Below are 27,565 nucleotides of genomic sequence, written 5' to 3'. Positions count from 1 at the left end.
AATTTTGTTTTGGAGCCCAAGAAAATAAAATCTCTCACAGTTTCCATTGTTTCCCTATCTGTTTGCCATGAAGTGATGGGACCGGATGCCATGATCTTCATTTTTGAATGTTGAGTATTAAGCCAGCTTTTTCACTCTCCTCTTCACATTCATCAAGAGGATCTTTAGTTCTTCTTTGCTATCTGCCATAAAGGTGGTGCAATCTTCATATCTGAGATTACTGATATTACTCTCTGCAAACTTGATTCCAGCTTGTGCATCATCCAGTCTGGCATTTCACATGATGTGCTCTGCATATAAGTTAAATAAGCTGGGTGACAATATACAGCCCTGATATACTCCTTTCCCAATTTGAAACCAGTCCATTGTTCCATGTCCAATTCTAACTGTTGCTTCTTGACTGCATACAGATTTCTCAGGAGTCAGGTAAGGTGCTGTGGTATTTCTGTCTCTTTAAGAATGTCCCAGAGTTTGTTGGGATCCACACAGTCAAAGGCTTTGGTGTAGTCAATGAAGCAGAGGTAGATGATTTTCTGGAATTATCTTCCTTTTTCTATGATCCAGCATATGTTCAACATTCAGAAAACTAAGATCATGGCATCCAGTCCCATCACTTCATGGCAAATAGATGGAAAACAATGGAAACAGTGGCAGACTTTATTTTGGGGGCTCCAAATCACTGCAGATGGTGACTGCAGCCATGAAATTAAAAGTTGCTTATTCCTTGGAAGAAAAGTTATGACCAACCTAGATAACATGTTAAAAAGCAGAGACATCACTTTGCCAACAAAGGTCCGTCTAGTCAAAGCTATAGTTTTTCCAGTAGTCATGTATGGATGTGAGAGTTGGACTATAAAGAAAGCTGAGCACCGAGGAATGATGCTTTTGAACTGTGGTGTTGGAAAACACTCTTGAGAGTCCCTTGGACAGCCAGGCGATCCAACCAGTCTATCCTAAAGGAAATCAGTCCTGAATATTCATTAGAAGGATCAATGCTGAAGCTGAAACTCCAATACTTTGGCCACCTGATGTGAAGAGCTAACTCAGTGGAAAAGACCATGTTGCTGGGAAAGATTGAAGGTGGGAGAAGAATGGGACAACAGAGGATGAGATAGTTGGATGGCATCACTGACACAATGGACATGAGTTTGAGTAAACTCTGGGAGTTGGTGATGGACAGGGAGGCCTGGTGTGCTGCAGTCCATAGGGTTGCAAAGAGTCGGACACAACCTATTGACTGAACTGAACTGAATGTACGTTGGCAATTTGATGTCTGGTTTCTCTGCCTTTTCTAAATCTAGCTTGAACATCTGGAAGTTCATAGTTCATGTCCTGTTGAAGCCTTGCTTGGAGAATTTTGAGCATTACTTTCCTAGTGTGTAAGATGAGTGCAATTGTACAGTAGTTTGAACATTTTTTGGCATTGCCTTTCTTTGGGATTGGAATGAAAACTGACCTTTCAAGTCCTGTGGCCACTGCTGAGTTTTCCCAATTGCTGACATATTGAGTGCAGCACTTTCACACCATCATCTTTTAGGATCTGAAATAGCTCAACTGGAATTCTATCACCTCCACTAGCTTTGTTTGTAGTGATGCTTCCTAAGGCCCACTTCACTTCACACCATCATAGTTATCTGGGTCATGAAGATCTTTTTTGTATAAAGTTCTTCTGTGTATTCTTGCCATCTCTTCTTAATATCTTCTGCTTCTATAAGGTCCATATGTTTTTTGTCCTTTATTGTGTCCATCTTTGCATGAAATGTTGACTTGGTATCTCTAATTTTCTTGTCTCTAATTTTCTAGTCTTCACCATTCTTTTGTTTTCCTCTCTTTCTTTGCACTTATCACTTAGGAAGGCTTTCTTATCCCTCCTTGCAATTCTTTGGAACTCTGCATTCACATGGATACATCCTTCCTTTTCTCCTTTGCCTTTCACTTCTCTTCTTGTCTCAGTTATTTGTAAGGCCTCCTCAGACAACCATTTTGTCTTTTTGCATTTCTTTTTCTTGGGGATGGTTTTGATCACCACCTCCTGTACAATGTCATGAACCTTCGTCCATAGATTTTCAGGCACTCCGTCTATCAGATCTAGTCTTGTGAATCTATTTGTCACTTCCACTGTATAATCATAAGGGATTTGATTTAGATCATACTTGAATGATCTAGTGGTTTTCCCTACTTTCTTCAGTTTAAATCCTAATTTTGCAATAAGGAGTTCATGATCTGCACCACAGTCAGCTCCCTGTCTTGTTTTTGCTGACTGTATAGAGCTTCTCCATCTTTGGTTGCAAAGAATGTAATCGATCTGATTTCGGTATTGACCATTTGGTGACATCCATGTGTAGAGTCGTCTCTTGTGTTGTTGGAAGAGGGTGTTTGCTATGATCAGTGCATTCTCTTGGCAAAACTCTGTTAGCCTTTGCCCTACTTCGGTTTGTACTCCAAGGGCAAACCTGCCTGTTACTCCAGGTATCTCTCAATTACCTACTTTCGCATTCCAGTCCCTTATGATGAAAAGGATATCTTGTTTTGGTATTAATTCTAGAAGGTCTTGTAGGTCCTATAGAACCATTCAACTTCAACTTCTTTGGCATTATCAGATGGGGCACAGACTTGGATTACTGTGATACTGAATGGTTTGCCTTAGAAACAAACAGATCATTCTGACATTTTTGAGATTACACCCAAGTACTGTATTTTTGACTCTTTTGTTGGCTATGAGGGCTACTCCATTTCTTCTAAGGGATTCTTGCCCACGGTAGTAGTAGATATAATGGTCATCTGAGTTAAATTCACCCATTCCAGTCTATTTTAGTTCACTGATTCCTAAAATGTTGATGCTTACTCTTACCATCACCTGTTTGACCACTTCCAATCTACCTTGATTCATGGACCTTGATTTATGGGCTTCCCTCTCAGTTGGTAAAGAATCCACCTGCAATGCAGGAGAGCCTGGTTCGATTCCTGGGTTGGGAAGATCCACTGGAGAAGGGATAGGCTACCCACTCCAGTATTCTGGCCTGGAAAATACCATGGACTGTATAGTCCATGGGGTTGCATAGAGTTGGACATGAATGAGCAACTTTTACATGGAACTAACATTCCAGGTTTCTATGCAATATTGTTCTTTATAACATTGGACTTTACTTCCATCACCAGTCATATCCACAACTGGGTGTTGTTTTTGCTTTGGCTCTGTCTCTTGATTCTTTCTGAAGTTATTTCTCTACTCTTCTCCAGTAGCATATTGGGCACCTACTGACCTGGGAAGTTCATCTTTCAGTGCCCTATCTTTTTTTCCTTGTTATATAATTCATGGGTTTCTTAAGGCAAGAATACTGAAGTGAATTGCTATTCCCTTCTCCAGTGGACCACGTTTTGTCAGAACTCTCCACCATGACCCATCCGTCTTGGGTGACCCTACATGGCATGGCTCATAATTTCATTGAGCTGGACAAAACTGTCATCCATGTGATCAGTTTGGTTAGTTTTTTGTGATTGTGGTTTATGAATGCCTATTGTTCCCACGTTATCTGTCTTCTTTACAGTTTGAACATGATACTGCTTCATCAGAGGGAAGACATAAGGATGGTGTATGGAGTTCACGACAACCCATCTTTCCACTTATAAGCAAAAATATTGTCAGAGAGGGAAATGGTCAATGCTAGGAATCAAATCTAACAAGAAAAGAAAGTGAAGCTTGCCTTTGTTATTACCTCTCTCTCTCTCTCTGAAAGGCATCACAAATAAATTCCAATTACAGAAACTCCTAAAGGACTGTTTTGCAGAGATAAGTTAAACCACAGGTCATCTTAGGCCTGTTTTGAGCCTCTCACCAGCTGTGGGACTTCTGGCATCTCATTTAACTGGTCCATGCTCCAGTCTCCTGGTGTCACAGATAGAAATAGCATCTGCCCTTGCTGTCTCCCAGAGTCCCAACAGCCAAACAAACAAGTTAGAAATGTACAATGTTCAAGTTTTTTATTTTCTCTTTTGTAAAATTTCAAAATTTATTGAACAGAAAAGAATCATCTGTGTTAGGTACTGAGACTACAGGCAGCCCTTAAGGACACATCTCAGCTCTTTATGCAAGCTACCCTCATATTATCCAGACACTTGTTTTCCCAGAGAACGAACCTTGACTGAGTGTATTGTGGAACTTTTGTTATTGTGCATCAGTCACTAACCGTGAATTTAGTTCTTCCATCCTGACTCTGTTAGCTCACCCTTAGCACTCAGAATCCTAAAACATACTGGGAAACTTGACTATGATGCCAAGGTGTGATAGGAATGGTGTCAGCTTGTGCTGTACTACATTCATCTTCAAATGAATTCAGTCACAAGAAAACCTAATGTTCAACAGTCTGAACCAGTGTTTCTCAACCTTTGGTGCAGCCCAGCATTAGCTGGGGACCTTCTCAGGCCACAGCAGGACCGAGCATCCTCCCCAAAGGCCCCAAACCAGGAGGTGGGCTTGGATATGAACTAGGTATCAGATTTTTTTCTTTTAATTTCTATAAGAGGTGTTATTATCAAAGACTGAGATTCACTGATTTCAAAACCAGTAAACTATGGGAATTAATTTTGGCAGGAAGGTGAATGGAATTTCCTGTTGCAACTCATATATCAATCTGCCTATCATCTACCTTGAACTATCCCCTAATTGGCTTCCTGGAATACTTGGGCCTCCTTCCAATGCATTCTCCATATTGTAGCCAGAGTGATCTTTATGAATTAAAAATATTATCCTGTCATCTTCCCTCAAACTCTGACTTCAATCACTTTGAGTTCTTCCCATTGCTCTTAAGAGAAATATTGAAGTCAGAAACTTGGCCCACAAGTCTTGGAATGTCATTGTCTCCCATCCAGTCTAATATCACATGTTCCTACTGTGTATGTATCATCAGCTTCCTTTAACTGTACCACCATCTTCTGCCACAGGGCCCTTGCACACCCAGTTCCCTCTGCCCCCCATTGCCTGGACTCCTCACCTCCATATCACCTGCTCATGTCCTTTGTTTGGTTAATTTCTTTTCTTCAGGCCTTCTCAGCTCAGATATCACTCCTTCTGGGTAGCCTTTCTTGAAGTTCTCATTTGGGTCAAATTTTCAACTCTCCACCTCTCCCTACTGAACAAGCTTACTATACAAGCTTACAGCACCATGGATCTCTCTTTCACATCATCCCCTAGAATAACTTTTTATTTGCATAATTGTTGAAGTCTATTTATCTCACTAGCAGTCTCTTTGCTCAAGAAAGTGGGGACCACAACTGTTTTGTTTGGTCGATTATAATTTCTTGGCATAATTTTCCCCATTTAGGGCCTGACACAAGAAAGACACCTGAAAGTATCTGTCAGCTGGCTGAATGAATGAATGACCAGAAAGCCTATTAAAGCAAGGCAGGCATGGCTAATCAAATGGTGACCTAGGACTTAGGCATTCTTTTCTTTGCCCTGTTTCTTGTTCTCTAAAAGCAATTGGTATCCCTGCCTGAGATGGTAATAGCAGCCCAAGAAAGTTAGAAGTTGATGACAGTAAGCCCCAAAGTGATGCAGCTACAGCTGTGTTAGGTTTCCCAAGCACCTGAGAGCCCCTGAAAGCACGAGATCCAGTGTCTTGACCCAAGTGGGCAAAACAGCAGCAACAGGAGTGAATCACCTGTCAGACTTGGCCCCTTGATTCTCTTGGCACACATTGCAGAGTACTAAGAGGTCTGTACCCACCCACATCAAAGGCCTTGGGGACTTCATGTTTGATTGGGGAATCTCATGTCTTTATCCACAGGGGCTCTCAGATGTGTGGTAACCTAGTATACTTATATCTATATATCTGTATCTCCATCCTTGTTCAGTTCAGTTCAGTTCAGTCACTCAGTCATGTCTGACTCATTGCAACTCCATGAACCGCAGCACGCCAGGCCTCCCTGTCCATCACCAACTCCCGGAGTTTACCCAAACTCATGTCCTTTGAGTCGGTGATGCCATCCAACCATCTCATCCTCTGTCGTCCCCTTCTCCTCCTGCCCTCAATCTTTCCCAGCATCAGGGTCTTTTCAAATGACTCAGCTCTTCACATCAAGTGCCCAAAGTATTGGAGTTTCAGCTTCAACATCAGTCCTTCCAGTGAACACCCAGGACTGATCTCCTTTAGAATGGACTGGTTGGGTCTCCTTGCAGTCCAAGGGACTCTGAAGAATCTTCTCCAACACCACAGTTCAAAAGCATCAATTCTTTGGCGCTCAGCTTTATTCACAGTGCAACTTTCACATCCATACATGACCACCATGTATGGAAAAACCATAGCCTTGACTAGACAGACCTTCCATCCTTGTACCTGACCTTATACTCTCAAAGCCTGGCCCCTCTGCTCTAATGGCAGCCCTATTGGTGCATTAACCCAAACACTGTGTAGCTCCCTCCTTTCCCCTGTGATCCAGACAGGGAGCATTGTCAGTAGGGGAGAACCAAGAATGCTATCAGGCTGTCAGACAGTAGAAATCCAGGCAGAACTTGGGAGGAGTTTCAAGTAACTGACAAGAGGTCTAAGTCCAGGTCCACAGGAGAGTGATGAACACCAGACAGAGAGACCAAGGCAAGGTAGACTCCATCTGAGACAGACAGAGCTGTACTTGCCCCAGTCATGTGTGTAGCTGCTCTCTCTCAGCAGATACTGAAGTGGAATCAATGGAGACACGAATCTCCCCTCTATCTTCTTACAACTGGCAACCCTACCTTATGGCCACTCTTATCTCCAGAAAGAACCCTGTAACTTTCTTTCCCTCTCTGTCTCTCAACCTCTTTCTTTCTCAGAAACCATATTGCTAGTGTCATTCCATAGATAATCTGGTTAACCCTAGCTACTTCTGGTATTTCCCTGAGACACTTATCCCCCACAAAATGTAGTAGATTTTAATGTGGGTTCTCCCTCTATGCCCATCCTAGGGTTGGCTAGCAACAGCTCTGTTGAAAATCCAGAAAACGTGGGAGGAAACTGACCAGAAGCAGAATGAGAAACTGGTCTGTCCAGTTTGGTTGTCCAAGTGAAGGACAAGTCAGCAAGCTTGGCTGACATTTGTATTTATTAGCAAAGGGAATTCAGGTAATTTACAACCTCTGGGCTTGTGGTTACCTGTTTTGGAATTTTGAATGGAGTTTCTTTTTTCCCACCCTAGGGGAGAATTTGTGCCCATGTACTTACAGAGGGTTAGCTGCCGTGTACACCCTCACACTATGCTTGGCTGGGCACGGATCAGAAGAGTAGGTCGCATAGATTCAGAGGATTTGAACTGCTTTTCCTTTCCCTGTGAATTAATCTTTTAAATGTCGACATTTTAAACTTGCCCTTTTCAAAAAATATGATACCGTATGAACCTTACTTAATCGAAAATACATTTCTAGTTCAAAGGTTTTTTTGTTTTCTTCCCCCACTCTGCCCCAAATGGAGAAAGCTAACAAAACAGACGCACACGTGCACACACACACGCACACACACACACACACACACACACACAACTTGTTAAAGGATGAGTTATCTCTGAGGGATGCTGGGTGTTGTCAGTTTTTCTAAGAAAATTTGTTCTTTAAGAATCTCAACTAATTTCACAAGCTATTTTTTTTTTTAGCAGGTCTGGGATTTTATAAAGCAGACTTTATCTTCTCCTGCCTACTTGTGGGAAATTTAGAATCATGACTTCAGTCCAGCTTTCAAAGGGATATAGCAGATCATTCATAGCTGCATTGTTTTTACAGTCATTCATTTTGGTATCAAATTGTACAGGTTACTGATGACTCATATGTCTTCTATAATAACTCTTTGAGTTAAGATAGGAAGACACTATTATGCCCATTTCACAGATTAGGTAACTGAGACCAAAGGAGACTGCTTGACATACATGAGTCATCCAGCTGGTTAATGAAATGACAGGATTTGAGCCCAGAGGAGCTGTCAATGCTTAACCCACCTATAGTGAATGAAATGCAAGTCCAAGGAGATGGGTTCAAGTCCCAAGACTGCTGCAGCTAACCAGCTGCAGTAACCTTGAACAAATGGTTAAACCTTCTTTCACTTCAGCTTCCTCATCTGTAAAGTGGACAAACATTGCCTGCTTTTTTCTCCAGACTGAGATTCCATAAAGAATAAAGTGAGATCATTTTGATAGTAGAGAACACTGATGTATAAAAGAATTAGCCATCATTATCTTAAATGTCAATAATAATAGGGCTGAGTCCAGTGTCATGTAAGGTGTAAGGCAAGGTGTCCCCTGTCCTTTCTCCAACACAGTTAGGGAACCAGAAATAAAGACAGAAATGTGGGGATCCTGAACACATGGGAAGTGACTGTTGAGAGTGTCAGGTAGGCTGAATTTTTAAAACTGTATGTAAACCTTTTATTCATGTGATGATCAGACTGTAAACAAAGCCTTCAGAGGAAATGAATATCAAATTGGAGCTGATAATCAAACAATTTTCCAAACCTTAGAACTTCTGGGAGTTGGTGTCTTTCAGGTTTGGAGAGTATCCATCTTCGTAAACTCCTGTCTCCCAGGGAATTTCACAAGGATCCCGTCACACAGACACAGGCTCCCAGCTGCAGGACAGAGCGGAGGCTGCCTTATCCCTGAGTTGGGGCTCTGATAAGCCTCAGCCCTGGAGAAGCAACAGCCACGCACTGATCCCCCTTCCTCTGGTGTTGTCTTTCAGGGTGACGTCCAGAGGACACTCATCCAGGTGGACTTCGGGGATGGCATCGCAGTGTCTTATGTCAACCTCAGCTCCATGGAAGATGGGATCAAACACGTCTATCACAATGTGGGCATTTTCCGAGTGACCGTGCAGGTGGACAACAGTCTGGGGTCTGACAGCGCCGTCCTGTACTTACATGTAACTTGTATGTTATTACTGTTGTTGGTTTATGACATATCTTACATATTGTGTCCTTTGAAAAATATAATCCAAATCAGGGATCTAGAAGAAGCCCCTTAGTTATTTTAGCAGGTGAGGAAAGGAAACTGAGAGAACCAAGTGCAGAGAAAGCAAGAAACCAGGGCATGACTGAATGACCTGGGCTCTGGTTTGCTTCACACTGTTCTCTTGCACTGATTGTGCCTCTTTAGATGCTTCTTAGAGATGATACTGCTTGTCTGTGCCGAGCCTGAACAACCTGCTGAGCTGGTTGATTTAATATGGATTTGTGAGGGTTTTTTTGGGTAGAGATGTTTTAGAACAATCCAAATTATCACAAGTAATGGGATTTCTCCCTATCTGCTTATTCTTCTCTTTCCTTGTTTTATCTCACTAATAGTAACCATGTTAGACTTTTGTTTTCCTTTGTTTTTTAAGTACGTTTTCTAGATTTGCTCTGATGATTTGGTCTTAGAAAGTGGTGTAGCACAAAAGGGTAGACAGTGTAAAGGAAGCTGCATTAAGAAGTAGTTTCAAAAACTGTTGAAGTTTTCTCCCCATTGAGCAATTCAGAGGGTTCCTAATGAAACAAAGGTAACTCCTAAGCTGTGTTTGGTAAAAAAAAGTTTTGCTGTGAATGCCTCTTATGCTAGGGTGTATGGTTGTCTCCAAAGAAGCACCAGTTCAGTTCAGTTGCTAAGTCATGTCTGACTCTTTGTGACCCCATGGACTGCAGCACGCCAGGCCTCCCTGTCCATCACCAACTCCCGGAGTTTACCCAAACTCATCTCCAGTGAGTCGGTGATGCCATCCAACCATCTCATCCTCTGTTGTCCCCTTCTCCTCCCACCTTCAATCTTTCCTAGCATCAGGGTCTTTTCAAATGAGTCAGCTCTTCGTATCAGGTGGCCAAAGTATTGAAATTTCAGCTTCAACATCAGTCCTCCCAAGGAACACCCAGGACTGATCTCCTTTAGAATGGACTGGTTGGATCTCCTTGCAGTCCAAGGGACTCTCAAGAGTCTTCTCCAACACCACAGTTCAAAAGCATCAGTTCTTTGCTGCTCAGCTTTCTTTATAGTCCAACTCTCACATTCATACATGACCACTGGAAAAACCAAAGAGGCATAGGGGATCTACTTAGTTTGCTGGAGAAATGGCTTACTTTCAAATGAAAGTTAACCTCCATATGAATGGTCTTGTTCAAATTCCAAGTTCTAGGTCAGGAGTATTAAGGCTGGGCAGTATTCCATGCCTCTTACTTGACCCTTGCCCACTGAAGCAAACTGGCTACACAAGGCACCAAGTAGACTCCCTTTGTTAAGCTTCTGTGGTCCAGCGGGAGGACAGGACTATTTCGAGGTCCCCAAGAGGTTGTTTGGTACGAGGTTCCCTGCTCTCTCAGTCATTCGTGATCCTCATCTCCTGTACACTCAAGACCCAAGCGCTTTGAAGAAACCCATCCATCCTTCTTTGAGTTTAAGCGGAGTTCTGCGAGATGCCGCCTGTGCCAATGCCACCTCCCCCTTTCAGCTAATATTTGTTAGGCTCTTACTATGTGCCAGGGTTTGTGCTAAACCTACTCTTTATGTGTTTGACCTTTCTTTTCAGAAAAACCCTATCAAGTAGACACTCCTAGGAAGACTTACAAAGAACTGTGCAGTTCAGAAAGCTTAAGTTGCCCATTCAGGTTGCAGACCTACTGTCTGTAGGGCCAGGCTTCAGACTCAGTTCTCCCTGCCTCTGGAATCCTAGCCCGTGGTCACTAGGTTATTATAGGTGCCAGCATAGGCTGGGGGTCAGAGGACGCCGTCAGCCCTTATTCCCCGCATGTCTTTGTACATCATCCCGAAGGAATGTGCACATGTAGGTTAGAGGCAGGGCATTTCTCCAGCTGTTCAACTACATAGGGTCAAGCTCCCTTCCTGCTGACTGCTGCTCCTGAGCTGTCCTAGACAGTCTTCCTGGAGTTGCTGCTTACTGAGCGGTAATCCTTCTCTATTTCAGTATTTATGGGGGCACAAGTGATAATATGCTAGAAGTAATCCTAAAATATTTAAAAGTGAAGTGAAAGTCACTCAGTCACGTCTGACTCTTTGTGACTCCATGAACTATACAGTCCATGGAATTCTCCAGGCAAGAATACTGGAGTGGGTAGCCATTCCCTTCTCCAGGGGATCTTCCCTACCCAGGTCTCTTGCATTGCAGGCAGATTCTTTACCAGCTGAGCCACCAGGGAAGTCCCAGATACTTTAAAACTACATCACAAACCTTGGTTAATAGTAACAAAAATAAATTGCCACACAAGTGACAGCTGAGAATGGTTGCCTACCTGGCAGTTATCATTCCACACAGCTTATTCTTTGAGGTTTTGTTAGAGATCTACTCTCCTGAAGAATCTCAGTTATTATATTCCATGCCCCATATATGTATCAAACATCCCTGGACTCTAAGCATGTGTCAATAGTGATTTAAAATTCATCAGCAGCTTGCCATCTCAGTTTCTCAGGGTCTCCCATAGTCAACCACAGCTCCCTGCCCCGATCTGCCCTGTGGACTCTTCATCACCCTACATACGGTCATATCGCATGAGGGAACCTCCCTCTCCCACTCTCTCCTGGGCTTACTGAATCCCGGGAAGGAAAAGAGCACATTCACCTCTGTTCCAGATGAAGGGTTGCGGAGGCCAAGATTTCTGAAAGAAACGAGCTGTTTTGTTCACTTGCAATTTCTTTTTGTCTCATTAGGCTGATTGAATGGCTTAAGCGATTTGACCTCAACCTCAGTAGCAGATGATCTGTGATGGAAAGTGTTGTGTTCTGATTCTAATTTTATCAGACTCATCTTGGGTCGAGTGATTGAATAAGCAGAACTCATATCAGGGGACCCCTTTCTAAGCCTGGTCTTGGGGATAAAAATTAACTTTTATACTAACTGTAGGAAAGCAGGATTATGTTTTAAGTTTCTTTTTTCTCACATATATTTAAAAACCACAACATGAGCAGTACCAGCAGGTTCTAACAGCTTTGCTAGGGCTTCTCTCCTAAAGGACCCGTTGTGTTTTACCGTATGTATGAACATTTTTTAGGGCTTCCCAGGTGGCTCTGGAGGTAAAGAACCTGCCTGCCAATGCAGGAGACATAAGAGACATGGGTATGATCCCTGTGCGGGAAGATTCCCCTGGAGGAGGGCATGGCAACCCACTCCACTATTCTTGCCTGGAGAATTCCATGGACAGAGGAGCCTGGGGGCTATAGTCCATAGGACTGCAAAGATTTATGTACACTTAAAGAGACTTAGCATTCACGCATGAACATCTTTGGTTATCCTCACACATCTACCATCTTGGGCAACATTTGGCCTTTCTTTCAGATGGTAAAAGCAAAGATTATAGAAGTACTATGATTTGACACTATTTTATACTAAGAGGAAGTCATGGTGAAATCATAATTGACTTCCATTCCCCCAAATCTGAAATGTGGAGGGTAGCATGGCAGTTTTGAGTGCCACAGTGACGGAAGGGATATATGGCTTTGTAGGAAAAACAGAAGCTGGTGCTGCACAAGCTGGCTCTTGTTAAGCAGAGATGCTGGCCTGAACTCCTGGCCAAGTCATGCATTGCTTTGAAGCTAGTTTTTCTCCTCCATCACATAAGGAATGCATGTCTTATTTCCCAAAGGTTCTATAAAGCATCTTATGCTGTGCCCTGCCAACTGGCCAAGCTTGATTTTCCATTATGATGCAGCAGATGCATCAGTACTTAGTGGGTTCTGAGCAAAAGCTCAGTTCAGCTCCCCTAGCCTGCCCTCCACCCCCTCACCCAGTCCTCCTCCCCTGTACCCAGGGCTCTTCCTAAAAGCCGCACAGCCTCTCTTATACACACACTACCTCTTCTTTCCAGTTCAGAAATATGCTTTGATTCTAAATCAGAGGTTCTTTAGTACTGGTTTGCAAAGGTCATCAGAAGCAAGTGGAGATGATGTTCCTGCTGTAACGTAGGGCTGGGAGGCTCTCTGGGGGCAGCTGGGTAATCCGCTGTATCCTGACAGCCGAGAATCCCCTGGGGAATGCATTCACTGTTCTCTGCTAGCTTACGAACTAATGAGACCTGGGATGCAGCCAGGTTTGCCTTCAGCTGCAGGGGACTGAGAATTTAGAGGACATGTAGATTTCTGTTCAGAAAGCTGCCCTCTCTCAGCCAGTCTTGCATAAAAAAAAAAGAAAAAATCACTGAAGATTTTGCAAACTTGCAGAATAGGAGGTGGAAAAAAGGTGAGGGGGGGCGGTTTCCGATACTTCCTGACCCTCTCTCCTCAACTACCCTGTTACCGAGATGTCCTTTACAGATATCTTTCTGTCCCCAGCTTAGGGTAAAGTGATCAGTTTCTTGAAAACCTTTGTAGCTTTGTTGTTATCACACGGTCATTTTATTGGCCAGAGAATGTCAGACCGAGGCTTTGTAAGATGTGGTTAAGGAGCCTCCTGCCCTGGAATCAAATGATAAAAATGTAGTGCCCTGATCCCCTTCCTAGACCTACCGGACTAGAATTTCTGGAAGTGTGGCATCAATCTGAGAGCTAAATCCTGCACGTTTGTATGAACAGATGATGTGTGTGTGTGTGTGTGTGTGTGTGTGTGTAAGTATGTATGTATATATATGCAAGAAGGAAGTTATATGAACACACATGGACATTCTTCAGGGCCTAAAGTGACAGCTGCCTAAAGTGACATACTCTGCTTTCAACAGCTGAGTATAAGCCTCAAGCCCAGTGAAGTTTGAGATACTCTGTTATAGGATCTTATCTTCACAATTTGGATTTCTTTTGTTTTTTTCTATTAAGTTTTTTTTTTTTAATGTTTCAGATTTGGTTTAGTTGCTAAGTCGTGTCCCACTCTTGTCCCACAGATTGTAGCCCACCAGGCTCCTCTGTCCGTGAGATTGCCCAGGCAAGAATACTGGAATGGGTAGCCATTGCTTTCTCCAGGGGATCTTCCCAACCCAGGGATCGGACCTGTGTCTCCTGCATTGGCAGGCAGTTTCTTTCCCGCTGAGCCACCAGGGAAGCCCAGCATTTCAGACAAACAGCAATATGACATGTAGGTCTTCAGAACAAATGCTAGAGGCAGGTCAGAGTGATCAGCACGTGTGCATGTGTGCACACGTGTGGAGGCACACACACACACACACACACACACACACACACACAATCACTTGCACCCTGTAGCACAGGAAGACCAAACAAGAAAAGAGAAGGGAAACATTCCTACACAATTTTCCCAGTTCTCCCAGCCACATTGAGATTCATAAGGAATAATACAGCGCCACCTGCTGTCCTTGTTGTGTATTGCATGCAGCTGTCCTAGGAAGCGGTATAGGTCAGCTTGTTCCGCTCTCAGCTGAGTGTGGCTAGCCAGCCGGAGGCTTCCAGGGGTTAGAGTTTCACTTCCAAGGTTCCGTTAGGATTGATCCCTGTGTGCAGAAAAATGAGAGTTGAAAGCTCGGCTTTGAAGCAACAGGAATCAGGTATATTAAACAGATAAAAAAAGGAGGACTTAGCTACCTGAGAGCTAAATTCCACACATCTGTATGAACAGATGATGTGTGTGTGTGTGTGTGTGGTGTGTGTGTGTGCATGTGTGTGCATGTCTATATATACAAGATGAAAGTTATACAAACACACATGGACATTCTTCAGCACCTAAAGTACCTTCTGAGTTTCCTGCTATCCTCATACCTGACAGGCCACCTCCTTCTCAAGGTCTGAGACCTACCCTTACCCTGGAGCTTCCCGAGGAGATACATGGTGCACGCATACATGTTTTTCAGGTGACTGGTCAAATGGCATTGCTTCTGAGAGACTTTGCTTGACCACCCATCAAAAATAGCATGCTCTCACTAGCCCTGCTCCTTGCATTCACTGCCTCCCTCAACAATACATAAGCACCATCAAGGGCCAGGTGTCCCAGCACCTAGAGTAATGCCTGACACCCAGCATGCAGAAACTACGGAATGAAGGGACGACCATATTTCAGGAGCAAGATTCAACTTTGTCATTAAGAGGACGCACAGACATTATCCTTATTTTGACCTTTGGGACTTTAAAAATTATTGAATGCTCAAGAGAGACCAAGATGAACCCTTTTAGGATGGAAATGGCTGGTCTCCCTGAGCTTGTCTAGTTCTCACATTCTAGCTGATTCCTGTAACTCTGATTGGGGAGTCAGGAGGAGTGTCACAGAGGAGGGGACAGGTGCCATCAGCAAGGTGTGTAAGTAAGGTCCTCAGGTGGGACAGGGCACCTGCTGGAGCACATCACGTGATGAGGGATGGCAGGAGCCGCGCAATAAACAAGAGCCTGTGTAACAAGCATGTCTTGCTGTCTGCAGCATGTCTGAGTCATCAGTAAGTAACGGGTCTTAATAGCTCTTTTGTTAACATGGGTCTTAGCAAGCATTTGTCAGCTGGCCCAGGCTCTGAACTTGAACTGTTTTGGTTCACACCCTGGAGTGAAGGAAGGTGACCTGCCTCTGTTAGTTCATCTCTGCATGGAGCTGATAATAGTGCCTACTTCATAAGGTTATTATGAAGATTAAATGAGAACACGAAGTCGTTCACAGACTATGTGGTACACAGCCACCGCTCAGTAAATGTTACCCTTTTATTATTTCATTGAACAATTCTGACTTATGATCAACTACTTCTTATCATATGGCTTGTAAACCAGAAAATTAGTTCTGTTCTCCTGGTCTCCCAGCCTCTAATCTATAAAGAGAGGAAAACACAGACAAAAGCAGAAACAGGAAATTATGTTTTTGTTCACTTTGTTGTTTAGTCGCTAAGTCGTGTCCAACTCTTTGATACCCTGTTTTGTTCAGTGACTCAGCCAATAACGCAACGCCTGCTATGTCTCAGGACCTGCACACATCTCTGTGTGTGTACTCAGTCACTTAGTCGTGCCCAACTCTTTGCAGCCCCATGGACTGTAGACTCCTCTGTCCATACAATTTTCTATATATATAAAGATGAATACGAAGGACTTGTCCCTCCAAAAGTTTTCAGCCTGTGTTCTCTATCTCACAGATTTGAGATCTGTGTATGTTAGCTATCTTAATATTATTATTATATAATGGAAATTTTCATTTTGAGCACGTGATTAGCATCACTTTCTAGAAATATCACTCTCACAACAAGTTGGAGGGTGAGAAGGCACATAGTCATTGCTATACATTGCGTGAATGTATAATGTGTACTTATACATATGCAAGAAAGAACTTACACAAACACACACATACATCTTTCTGGGCCTTAAAGGCCAGTGTGCTCTATGTCCTGATTATCTCTGAGATCTCATCGTCTTCTACACTTTCCCTCCATTTTTTTCTCCATTTCTCACTATTCCTCCAACATGGAGATCCCCCTCCTCCTCTGAGTCTTTGTACTTGCTCTGCCCTTGCCCTGGACCGTATGTTTTATTCTAAGTGATGGGGCCATCTGGGACTTGGTCTAGCTTATGTATTACTTTTTAAATCTTTGTTTATTTAGTTGTGGCACATGGGATCTTTAGTTGTAGCACATTGGGCTAGTTCCCCAACCAGGGATCAAACCTGGGCACCCTGCATTGGGAGTGTGGAGTCTTAGCCACTGGACCGCCAGGGAAGTCCCCAGTTTATGTATTATCGAGGGAGGCAGGCTTTGACACACAGAGCAGGAGGGTGGATTAGAATGGGGAAAGGTTTAGTTAAGTTCACTTCAGTTCAGTTGCTCAGTCATGTCCGACTCTTTGTGACCCTATGCGTTGCAGTATGCCAGGCCTCTCTGTCCGTCACAAACTCCTGGAGTTTACTCACACTCATGTCCTTTGAGTCAGTGATGCCATCCAAGCATCTCATCCTTTGTCGTCCCCTTCTCCTCCTACCTTCAATCTTTCCCAGCATCAGGGTCTTTTCCAATGAGTTTGTTTTTCACATCAGGTGGCCAAAGTATTGGAGTTTCAGCTTCAGCATCAGTCCTTCCAGTGAGTATTTGGGACTGATTTCCTTTAGGATGGACTGGCTGGATCTCCTTGCAGTCCAAGGGACTCTCAAGAGTCTTCTCCAACACCACAGTTCAAAAGTATCAATTCTTTGGCACTCAACTTTCTTTACAGTCCAACTATAAGGAAATGTATGACTACTGTAGAAGCCGTAGCTTTGACTAGACAGACCTTTGTTGGCAAAGTAATGTCTGCTTTTTAATATGCTGTCTAGGTTGGTTGTAACTTTTCTTCCAAGGAGCAAGCGTCTTTTAATTTCATGGCTGCAGTCACCATCTGCAGTGATTTAGGAGCCCCAAAATATAAAGTCTGTCACTGTTTCCATTGCTTCCCCATCTATTTACCATGAAGTGATGGGACCAGATGCCATGATCTCAGTTTTCTGAATGTTGAGTTTTAAGCCAGCTTTTTCACTCTCCTCTTTCACTTTCACCGAGAGGCTCTTTAGTTCTTCGCTTTCTGCCATAAGTGTTGTGCCATCTGGATATCTGAAGTTATTGGTACTTCTCCTGGCAGTCTTGATTCCAGCTTGTGCTTTATCCAGCCCAGCATTTCTCATGACGTACTCTGCATATAAGTTAAATAAGCAGGGTGACAATATACAGCCTCAACATACTCTTTTCCTGATTTGGAACCAGTCTGTTTTTCCATGTCCAGTTCTAACTGTTGCTTCCTGACCTGCATACAGATTTCTCAGAAGGCAGGCAGGTGGTCTGGTAGTCCCATCTCTTTGAGAATTTTCCACAGTTTATTGTGATCCACACAGTCAAAGGTTTTGGTGTGGTCAATAAAGCAGAAGTAGATGTTTTTCTGGAACTCTCTTGCTTTTTTGATGATCCAGCAGATGTTGGCAATTTGATCTCTGGTTCCTCTGCCTTTTCTAAATCCATCTTGAACATCTGGAAGTTCACAGTTCATGTACTGTTGAAGCCTGGCTTGGAGAATTTTGAGCATTACTTTTCTAGCATATGAGATAAGTGCCGTTGTGCAGTAGTTTGAACATTCTTTGACATTGCCTTTCCTTGGGATTAGAATGAAAACTGACCTTTTCAGTCCTGTGGCCACTGATGAGTTTTTTGCTGGCATATTGAGTGCAGCACTTTCACAGCATCATCTTTTAGGATTCGAAATAGCTCAACTGGAATTCTATCACCTCCACTAGCTTTGTTCATAGTGATGCTTCCTAAGGCCCACTTGACTCTCATTCCATGATGTCTGGCTCTCCATGAGAAAGTTCTACTCCTTCAGGTGAGACGGGTGTATAGTGTAGGAACGAGGGCAGGATGCAAAGAGCTCTGAGAGAGAATTTATGAAACCAAATCAGTGGTTTCCTAAATGGATGTGGGCAGCAAAGACATAAGGAATCAAGACTGACTTTCTGCTTCTGGGTTGTTCCCCTGGATTAACACTGGTGTTATTCATCAAGATTGAAGTATACAGAATGGTGGGGGGTGGGGGGAGGCAGCGTATTTCATAGGAATATCTGGCTGTTAATTGAGTCTGGGAGCTTCCAAAGTGGTGCTAGTGGTAAAGAACCTGCCTGCCAATGCAGGAGATGCAAGAGATGTGAGTTCAATCCCTGAGTGAGGAAGATCCCCTGGAGGTGGAAATGGCAACCCACTACAGTATCCTTGCCTGGAAAATTCCATGGACAGAGGAGCATGGCAGATTACAGTCCATAGGGCTGCAAAGTGTTGGACATGACTGAGCACAAATAAACTGATTCTGGCATCAAGAAGGTGGTTTGGAGCCCTAAGCATGTGGTTCATAGTTGAAGGTCAGAGTGTCGATGGTATCCCTCAGCAGAAAAGAAGATAGAGGGAGAAAGAGGTCAAAGACTTACTCTAGAAAATGCATCATATGGTCAACTAGAAGAGGGGACAGTGATTAAAGCAGGTGCAAAGGCCTGAGTGCCACTTTCTTCTCTGTCTCATGAATACAGGTGGTGGTGGTGGATTTTTGCCATGTTCCCCTCAAAGGAGAATGCATTTTGTCTGGTAACAGTGACTTGAAGAGAAAGTCAGGGGATCCTAGGGTAGGTCTAGTGGTTCTCCAGAAAAGGATACTGTTATCTTTGTGGGTTTGTACATCTGACTGAAGTTTCTGGTCCACTGGGACTCTATAGGTAGAATCATCCTACTTTTCAGCTGAGTGCATCCTGAGAACCTGAGGACCACAGAACTCTCTCTCTGCCCCCTCATGCCTGTCTTTGTCCTGGACAGGCTCAGCTCAGCCCTGTGCTTACCTAACCAGGAGGCTACACAGACACGCACACACAGTTATACACAAACATACACATTTACATACACTCACATGCATCTTTAAAATCCAGTAAAGAATACAAAATAATTACATGTATAAAGTTTTGGGGATTTGTATAATAGCCATCCCCAACCCCACCCAACATGGATTCTGGGAGGTTTCTTGGAAACACTTTGCGTCTCCCTGTGAAATCTCATATTATTCCTGTTCCTTTAAGGACTTCATCAATTACTTGTAACTTTTTAAGCTTTTACACAGAAATAACTCAGGATTTGGACCTGGAAGAAAGATCTGTAAATGGAAAGGATGAAGACACAATTGTTCTCAATATATCCCTTTCCCCCAGAGTAGGGGTGGCACCTGAGCACTTCCGTCCAGGAACACAACTGATGTTTTAGGGGCTTCTGGAAGGATTGTGAATTCAGAGCAGGGAAGGCAAAGCAGAGAGAGCTCTTCCCTCTCCATGCCTCCTCTCTCCTCTTGTGCCTCAGGTCCCCTGGAGCATGTTCACCTGTCTCTTCCCTTTGTCACCACGAAGAACAAAGAGGTCAACGCCACCGCCGTGCTGTGGCCCAGCCAAGTGGGCACCCTCACTTACGTGTGGTGGTACGGGAACAACACCGAGGTGAGTCGGCTTTCCATGCAGGGTCTGTGTGGCTCCTCTTGAAGCAATAAAGGGAAAGACATGACTTATCCTAACTCAAGAGTCCAGGAGTTGTGGCAACCTCAGGAATGGCAGGCTCTGAGTGCCTCAGTCATCCCTTCAGTATGTCTCTGTCTCTCTCACATCTATACCCCTCCCTCTTACCCCTGCCTTCCTGTGAGTCAGGGTTCTTCTCCACATGGGCTTTACTCTGCAGTGACCCTCAGCAGCAGCCTGAGCTTTATGTTGTCACAGCTCAGTGGAGCAAATGAGCCATCTTTGCCAAAATTCTAACAGGAGTCTTGGAACAGAGTAATAATACCGTCCATGCCTTGATCACGGTGCTCATGGCAGAAACAGAGCTGTTCAAGTCAACCTTCCTAGATCCGTCTAGACCAAGAGAAGGGAGGGAATGGCCCTCAAAAGAAGAGAACAGTGGACACCAGACAGACAAGAGCCACAGATGTCTGTGCAGCCCGCCCCTCGCCCCTTGTTCTCTATTCTTGATCAGACATGGCCCACCCTGCCCTATGGCCCCTCCACCCCATAACTCCCCAGCCTGGATCAGAAACGACCCCTTCTTTAGCTCAGCTTCCTGCTTTATGTTTCCTCCAAACACTCCCTGTGATCCAAAGTCAGCAGCAAGTTCAAAATCAGTGGAGACCTTAGATCTCATGTACCCCAAGTCCTTCGTTTTACCGATGAGAAAAGTGAGGAGGACACAGATGAAGTGGCTTCCTCCAGTCTCACTCAGCTACTTCATGCAGATCCATGGCTTTTCTCATGCCTGCCTGGGTTTTTCTTCCCCGCATACCAGGCTGCACGCTCTGATGCAGTTTGGAACTCCCTCCATCCTCAGAAATTAAAATTTGCTTGCAAATGTCAGTGAAGGCAGTAGAACTGAAGCCTGGCATCATCTTCCCTAGAGGACCCAGACCAATGGCTCTAAATGGAGAGCTTCATCTTCTTCCAGCAGAGGTGCCGTTACTTATAACTTTGCTCTTCAAATGCAATGCATCTTGTGTGAATACAAATCTCTTTCTACCCCAGAGCTGAGTGTTGGGTTTAACTGGAGCCATAATTTCACACAAGCCCAGGGATAAACCTCTCCTGACACCAGACCTGCTGTGTGCCTGACAGACAAAGGAATCTCTCACCTCTCCTGCTGACATAAATCAGCTGAAAAGAAGCCCTTTTTTATTTCTTCTGAAACTGTACATGCAAATTGGGTCCAGATTGGGCCCACTATCCACAGGAGAAGAGAAATCTGTGTTACTTGCTTGAATGCTAGTACTAGGAGGTGAAACTATTAAATAACTTATTTGCTGCTGCTTCTTTTTTTAAGCTTTTAGCAGAAAACTAAATTCTCAACAGATTCTATTAAGCAGACTTCTTATGCTGGGCTTTAGTCTACCTTCTGCTACACAGGGAGTTAAATGAATTTTGATTTTTGAATTAATTGAAGAAAAGACAGGAATGAACTGTTTGTGGGGAGTGAGTGGAGGGAGGTCAGGAGGCTAATAATCCTTTCCTCCAGGACCCTGGTGTCCAGTTTCATTACAGGAGCTGATCCAAATCTTTTTTTTTTTGAGTCCTCAAACCACGATCCAATTAGTACCTGTTTCTATAGCAGCTCCTTCCAGGAAATTGCTGATGGGGCTTCTCAGAGCAAACCAAGCCACACAAGGCCAACACCCGTCTACCTACTGTAGTTTTGGTGTCCACGGTCGCTGCGTTCCATTGTAATTTTATGTAAGCAGCGCCCCCTGGAGAGAAGCACTGGCAGCTTATACACTTTCAGTGACTGGCTTAAATCTGGATTCATATGAGCCCCTTCTTTTGGCCTGATTTTAATGTTGCCTTGGATTAAGGGATCTGCTTGATGAGTAGGTTATCAACAGAGAGACACCCTACCAGCAGGCAAGACCTAATGATCTCCCCAGTCCTGAGTCAGGACTGTAGCAGAAGAGAGGTGTCAGATTCAGGAATGAGTAGAGTTTCTTCTCTGGTAGTCCCTTTCTGGACTGGACTCGAGGTAATAGGGAGGCATAGGTGGAGTCAGGCACACAGGGGCTGCCCCGGAAAGAGCCTCCGCTAATTTAAGGAGCTTGTTGGTGGTTCAGAGTTGGTGCCTATCTTGGGTGTAACTGAAAATCTCTCCCCTCACTCTATGTCCTCATTTGCTTTAGCCCCTGATCACCTTGGAGGGAAGCATAGCATTCAAGTTTACTTCTGAAGGGATGAACACCATCACAGTGCAGGTCTCAGCTGGGAATGCCATCCTGCAAGACACGAAGACCATCGCGGTGTATGGTGAGTGGTCATCTGCTGATCCATCACTGTCCGCATCCATCACTCAGATGAGATGGTTTGGTACCTTGGCACCAGACGCCATGCTGGCTTATGAATCTACCCAGAGAACAGATGGTAGTGGTTGAGAAAGAGCTGAGTCAAGTCTCATCTCCTCTTCTGAGGAAGGTGTGGTTCACCAGCAAAGTAGGGATCACAAAACCCAAGACGATGTGTTGTCTTTTTTTTTTTTTTTGGAACTGGCTCTGGTGCCATAGAGTAACTGTGCACTCAGCTACCTTAGGTACAGAAGAGTGAATTTCATTATGTGGAAGGCTGATTCACTCCATTTGATATTTTTGTGATATTTACAGATTTAAAACCCATTATAAAAGAAAATGGTTAATATTGAGCCTTTATTTTTTTAAGTTCAAACTCAGAGTCTTGATCATTAAGAAGAATCTGCCAATGTCTAAATGCTCTGAAAATCTCTTCCACAAATATGTATCATTTAAAAATCACTCTACTGGTTTAAAAGCAAGGGAGGGGTCATAACAAGCACATGTGATGCATCATCGTGGACAGAATATTAGTTTGAACAAACAGCTGTACAGAACACTCTTGTCATCAGTTGGGGAAACTGAATGTGGTCAGGGTATCACATGGAATGAAAATTTACTGAAATGGAAAGGTGGGATCCTTGATGGAAGATGATATTTTAAAAAAAACAGTTTATACAAATTGATTTCATTTTGGTAATTTTTTTTTCTGCAGAAAGATAGTCAGATGGATCTGCACTAAGTGCTTTAGTAGATGGTAAAAATATGAACTTTTATTGTTAATATGAAAATGGTACTAATGCATCCCCGAAAATCAAAATTTAAAGAGCAGGAATTCAAAAGGAAATAGATAGAGAAATAAATGCTGTGCAGGCAGAACAAAAGGGAGGATCGAGTGAGGGAGGGAAAGGGAGATGAGAGACTGAAAGAGATAGAGAGACTGAGACAGAGACACATGAACTCATGGTCCAAGTAATATCAATTGCCCCATTTCTAGAATTAATTGATTCTAATGCAGGTCCTGTTTTCATTTCTCATTTTGCCAACTTGACCTTCAAATTCAGAAAGCAGTTTGTAAGCAACTTTGAACACGTCTGAGGACACTGTTCCTCCTCGCGTGGCTGCCTGTTAGATTTCATAGTGTTTCCTCCCTCCCCCAGCCCCTGAAGAGGTTTGAGCAGCCCCAGCAGTAAGTGAAAGTTAACCAGGGTTGTGGTTTGCCTCCAAGGTCCCATCAGTGAGGAGACCTCTTAGCCGAGTGGCCCCAAGAGAGGAGAGCTTTTGTTTCTCTTTCCTCTCCATCTCCTTTCTATGCTATAGGAATGCATCTGGTTGGTAGCCGATACAATTACCTCATTTTTTTTTCAGAGAGGTAATTAACTTGCTTCAGCTAGTAAGTGACGGAGCTGGGCTTCCAACCATCAAGACCTAGGGCCCAGTGCTCTGAAATTACCCTGTTGGCTGGCTCTCATTCTTTTCTATCCAACGCTCTGTTTCTTTCCTCCCTCCCTCCGGGATGTCACCTGTGTCACTAATGGGCACTGACCCATTAGTCCAACAGCCACCTCCTCATTAGAACCACAGACTGAACTTGGACTTCTCTGGTCTAACCCGTTAGTACAGCGTTAGGAAATTGTGGTACCCAAATGGAAAGTTACTGTCTTAAAGTCATTCCCCTATTCAGTAACAGGTTGAATAATAATGATGATGGTTGGTAGTGATAGAAATTAACATTGATGCATCTTTTACTGGTGTTTATTCTAAGCATTGGATATATATGATCTGTTTTATTGAATCCTATGAACAGGCTTATCAGAAATACAATTATCCCTCTTTTACAAGTGAAAAAATGTAAGTATAATAGCCAGAGCATAAGAATTCTGAATCTAGAGAGAATATTTATCTTGATGACTACCTTCTATCCCTTGCTATGCTTAGTTCTTCCTCTTCCTAAAAATCCCTTGAAAAGCATCATTCCAGAGTGGGTCATTCACCATCAAATGGGTTCTCTTCATTAAAAGGGATCCCTTGACTAAAAGCTTGAACAGGGAAAGTGCTCCCTGCTTCCTGTAGCCAAATTCCTGAGTTTTTCAGCATCCTTAATCATCTTTGGTCAGATGGGTTGTCCAGAGTTTCACATGTATAACTATAAAATTCTAAGGGCATGCGTGACCTATTAAAAGCAAATTGCATCACAGGAAATTAAATAGGCAAGATTGAACTGGACAGAAACAAAAGGCAGGGAGAGTTTTAAACTCTGGGATAAGCTAGCAGAAAGTGCTAGAGGACTCAGGGGGATTGGATTACCTCTGTGATTAGAACACAAGGGTTTACTTAGGAAACTTGGTTCCTACCCTCCCAGAGGTGGGGCACTTTCTTAATGATACCATTTCAAAGATGGTTCCTAGGTCCTTGAGAAAGGCATTCCTGGTTGCAGAAGATTTACATCTCAAAAGTTCACAGAAAGAATTTATAATAGCAAGTTTCTAAAAGAAATGCTCCAAGAAAGGGGAGGTCAGAATCTGAAGTCTGAAAGAAACCTGTTCAAGCATAATTAAGCTTTGGGGAAATTTAAGATCATTATTGTCAGACTGAAGGAGGTATCGTATTTGGGAAGCTGGCAGAGGAAAGATTGCCTACCTAAAGACATACAGTAGACTGTAGGAAAGAAAATTTAGTTTGCATTGTTTTCTTTCCTTTGCTTCAAGGCTCAAGTTTGCCCTTAAATACAACAAAGAAAATGTAAATGTGTAGAATTCATCTCTCTCAGCAGCTGCAAGAAATACATATATTATTGACGTTTACCCTTTTCAGTCCTCCCACACGCATCCCCTATTTGTTGAATAAACTTAAAAGATAACATTTCTCTGCCCTGCTGTTTAGCATGCTAAGTAATTATAGAGGGAGCTGCACCACGTTTCTCATCTGTGTCTCTTTATTAAGATAAATATCTTCTTTTGAGATGAAGTCTCCACAGTTTGGTTAAGAGGTTCGAGGAAAGTGAAAATGACAAACACGTACATCTTCAAAGGGAAATGTTAGGACCCAGCGGGTCATTCTGTGGCACTGCCATTTCCCATGCTGCTAATTAATATGCATTTCCTTCTTCTCCATCAGAACTGAAGTGGGAATGTTCACCTCGGTGACCAGTGACTCCAAATAGTCAAACTTTGAACAATACATCTTTGGAATAAGCTGGCTGCCTTAAATGCAGTCCTGATCATGCGCAAGTCTTCAATGCCTGCTCCTGAGAAGTCGTTAGCAGTGTTAGGAAAGGCACACGTGGCTTTTTGAGTTTCCTGAATGTGTCTTTGGTGTTGCCAGTGTTGCTGAGCCCCTCCTGAAATATAAGAACATGCTTAAAACAAGAAAGAAATGTTTGTTGAATAATAAAGGCATAAACTACAGAGAGCCGCCACTGATGTTCATACCTTCATTTATTCAACAAAAATGTATTAATTAAGTGACTCCTGGCCACTGAAAACCTACCATGGACTGGGCACTGTCCCAAAGGGCCAGAAACACTGTGCCCCCATCCTCACTGAACTAATATTCCTGTGTGGGAGACAGACAACAAAAACATTTATTTATTTAAAGCTTTTTTTTGCAGTTGATTTGCAGTATTGTGTTAGTTTCAGGTGTGAAAGTGAAAGAAAGTGAAGTTGCTCAGTCGTGTCCGACTCTTTGTGATCCCATGGACTGTAGCCTACCAGGCTTCTCTGTCCATGGGATTTCTCCAGGCAAGAATACTGGAGTGGGTTACCATTTCCTTCTCCAGGGGATCTTCCCGACCCAGGAATCGAACCTGGGTCTCCTGCATTGGAGGCAGGCGCTTTAACCTCTGAGCCATCAGGGAAGCCCAGTTTCAGGTATACAGCAAAGTGAATCAATTATACATATGCATGAAAGTGAAGTCGAGTCTGACTCTTTGCAACCCCATGGATTGTAGCCCACCAGGCTCCTCAGTCCATGGAATTTTCCAGACAAGAGTACTGGAGTGGGTTGCCATTTCCTTCTCCAGGGGATCTTCCCAACCCAGGGATCGAACCCAGGTCTCCCACACTGCAGGCAGATGCTTTACCGTCTAAGCCACCAGGGAAGCCCATACATATGCATAAATCCACTCTTTTTTCAGTTCTTTTCCCATATAGGCCATTACAGAGTATTGAGTAGAGTCCCTGTGCTATACAGTAGGTTACTTATTAGTTATCTATTTTATATACAGTAGTGTGTATATGTTAATCCCCATCTCCCAATTTGTCCCTCTCCCCTTATCCCCCCAAACAAAATAATTTGAACAGTAAGAAGTTTGGCAGAGACAAATAGGGTCACATGATGAAAGGTGTTAGCATTGGTGAAAGGGAGGATACCTGAGGTTGCTGGAGGGGAGGGCTCCTCCCAGGAGAGACTGAAGGCTGAAAAGGAGCTGAGCAGGCTATCGTCTGGGGAAGTAGAGGCATGGTAATGTGGGAAGAAATTTGGCAGACTGAGGAACATGGAGAAGGATGGCGTCATGGAGTGCAGGGCAGCCCGCAGGACATGTGGCAGGAGACAGTTGTTGCTGGTTTGTGTGGTACTATGAAGGCCATGATATGAATCTGAATTTATTCTAAGTGCAGTGTGGAACCTCCCACAGATTTCAGGGGGGCAGTGTGATCTGAGTAGATTGTGTGATAAGACCCCCTCAGGGCTGTGCTCTGAAACCCATCACCATGTTAGGACCAAGGCTGCACCATCCAGCCAGTGATGACAGAAGGCAGTAGGAATACTAAGGTGAACCCATTCCTGGGACACAGGGCTCCTCTGGCTGACTTCAGCTCATGGATCTCCCATCAGTCTCGCTGAACCTTCCTCCCTCTTTTGCACCCTGTCATATATGCAGCATGGTCTGATGGTGCTCCAAGATCCTCTGGTTTCCTCCCCATATTCTGTTAAAGACAATTCTCCTCACAAAATCATCGCCTTTATAATTTCATCTACTTTCTGGGGGACCAAGATTAACTCAGAGGCCACTGTGACAACTAGCAAAATCCTTGAAATAAAGAGTTGGAAATTCCTTTCAATGAAATTCCCATGCAAACAAAATTTAGCAATAGATGAATATGATGAATTTAATAATTATATAATCATATAATATGATTATTATATAATGATAATGAAAGTATGTGCAGAGCACAGCTGTACCATAAAAAAGAAAAGTAAAATGTGGTGGGCAGAGTATTAAGTCGGTGAGGACTCAAACTAGAGCTTGAGTGCTACATGCGTGGAAGGTGGGAAGAGGGGACCATTCTGGGAAAGGGGCTGTGTGTTCAAAGGCCTGGGGGCAGAAACCCATGATGCAGTCAGAGTGCTCCAGGAGCACAAGGGCTAGACTGGG

General features: G+C 43.6%; 1 protein-coding gene and 1 non-coding gene across 2 annotated transcripts in view; one reads left to right on the top strand and one right to left on the bottom strand.

The window, feature by feature from the left end:
* The window catches only part of SORCS1 (sortilin related VPS10 domain containing receptor 1), a 673,129-nt gene that overhangs the window by 609,258 nt on the left and 36,306 nt on the right, over nt 1-27,565 (top strand). The gene's annotated exons all lie outside the window — the stretch shown is intronic.
* TRNAW-CCA lies at nt 25,972-26,044 on the bottom strand. Its single transcript has one exon. It is a non-coding gene; the product is annotated as a tRNA-Trp (tRNA).

This window comes from Bubalus bubalis, chromosome 23 (genome assembly GCF_019923935.1).
Source record: "Bubalus bubalis isolate 160015118507 breed Murrah chromosome 23, NDDB_SH_1, whole genome shotgun sequence".
In the NCBI taxonomy this organism is placed as follows: Eukaryota; Metazoa; Chordata; class Mammalia; order Artiodactyla; family Bovidae; genus Bubalus; species Bubalus bubalis.
The sequence above is the reverse complement of the archived record's forward strand: the minus strand, read 5'-3'. Positions and strand labels throughout refer to the sequence as shown.